We start from the raw sequence: 2,102 nt of genomic DNA on the forward strand, positions 1-2,102 counted from the left end.
AGCTTCATGGGTTAGAGTTGAAATACTCTTGAACAGAGAACTTGCTTTGACGTAGGTCGAGGTAAATCAAACTTCTTGGATTGGTGAAGAGAGAGAAGTGTGCTGAGGAGTAGAGGGCTCTGAAGTGTGTTACTCTGAGAATCATTACTCTGAAATGAAAAGCCTACGTGGGGAGACTAGGGGACGATGTCACGGATACCAGCTGAGTATGTGGGGTCTTGGCAGCCTCAAGAGCAATGACCAGACACCATGGTAGTCAAATCAGAAGGCGGCTTCCTCCCCTAGACTCCAAACAACGGCCTGTGAGACTTGGTGCACCCAGAACCTCAGGCAGAGAGCCGGGTGGCTTAGTGCAGTGGAGAGAAATCAGTGGTCCATTCAATCTGAAAAAAAAAAAGTAACTGTATGGTCTTGAGAGATAGGAAATAATTTAAGCTCAAGGGCAATTTCTTCTGCCATTTCAAGCAACGGCTGAGCAAGGCCTGTGCTCTGAATTGGCCTCAGTTCCTGAATGCCCCCCGCTCCGAGTGAGCATCGCCCTGCCCTGGGATGTGGGATTCTGGGGCTCGAGGATAACACCGTTTTCATACAACATGGCTCTCAAACTCAGAGCATCTCATCTCTCACCAGGCCAGAGACACACCACCTATTCCTACACCGAGGGGGTTGGTGGCCGCTCTGGACAGGCTGGATGGGTGTCAGCCTCTGGTGTGGGCTTCTCAGCAGATTTTCAGGGTGTCTACAATCCTTACCTTTTATGCTGTTTTCACTGTAGGGAGAACTTTAGGCTGCAAGTTTAGAGTCCCGTGGAAGCAACTGTGTAAGGAATCTAACCCAAGAGAACAGAGCAGTGGAAAAGTGTCCTGGAACCTTTCCCTCCACCTAGGCCCTGCACTTGGAGAGGGCATGTTGGCGCTCATGACCAGCAGGGATGTTGGGTGACACGTGGCAGGGTGGGGAGAGGGGTGTCCCCAAGAAAGAAGGCGCCTGGGTGAAGACCAGGGTTCAGGGCTGCCGACAGAGCCCGTTGTCCTTGTTAATCCGGGGAGAAGCCCCAAAGAGTGTTTGGGCTCCATCAGAGATGGTTCCCCATTTCAGATCAGCTTTTCTATGTTTTTCTGGCTTCTAGTCCTAGGATTTGAGAGGTTAGTTTCCTTCTCAGCTCCTGAGGTCTTTCTAGCCCTGCACCCTGGGTGAAGGTGGCCTTTAGAAGTTAATTCAGAGTCCTTGGTGGTTATTCTCATGCCAGAAGCCACCTCTGTTTTCAGTTAGTTGTTTGGTGGAGCGAGGCACTTCTTAGATGTCTCTGGTCCTCGTGGGCAGCTCAGGGACGACCCTGGCAGGTGTTCACGTGGTCCCAGGCCCGAGGTCACATGCTTCTTCGAGCTTTGTCCGTCTGACAACACGTCATATCCATCACATGTGGCAGTAAATGGATTCACAACTTTGGTTCAGCTCAACAAATATCTAGAACTTAATGTGTTGGGCTGTGTGCTAGGCGTGGTGGGTGCGGGCGAGACATAACACTGGCCCCTCTGCTAAGGTTGCTGTAACTTCCCAGTAAACTGCCTGTGCAAATCTGTGTCTCAGTGTCATTTGCCAGGGAACTCCAACCTATTCTGATTTCCATTTTCCGGTGAAAAAGTGAAGCTTAGAGATCTTAAGTGTTTTTGGCAACAGAAGGTTGGATAGAGTTAAATATTTTCTTGTACAGAATACTTACCAATGCCTGACAAAATTAATTTTTATTTCTTTAAATGCACAGCTGAGCTCTCCAGGAAGGGAGGCCAGTAATCCCCAGCTATAACTACTGATGCCTGGAGGCCTAGAACATGGAAGAATGAGCTGGGGCCACATGGGAGAATTTAAATCCACAGTCATAGCAGAAGAGCTATTTTGTAGACCTTCTTTTGGTAATTGAAAGATCGAGCAGGCACAAAATCTTTAAAGATAAAGATTTGAGCACCACATTTGCACATATATATATAACCCTGGACCAAACAGTTAGAGAATTCACACTCTTTTCAAGTACAAATGAAACACGAAAACTGACCACATCCTAAGCCACGAACTAAGTCTTAACACGTTTCAAAAAAATCAGT

This window comes from Lipotes vexillifer, unplaced genomic scaffold (genome assembly GCF_000442215.2).
Source record: "Lipotes vexillifer unplaced genomic scaffold, Lipotes_vexillifer_v1.1 scaffold543, whole genome shotgun sequence".
Classification (NCBI taxonomy): Eukaryota; Metazoa; Chordata; class Mammalia; order Artiodactyla; family Lipotidae; genus Lipotes; species Lipotes vexillifer.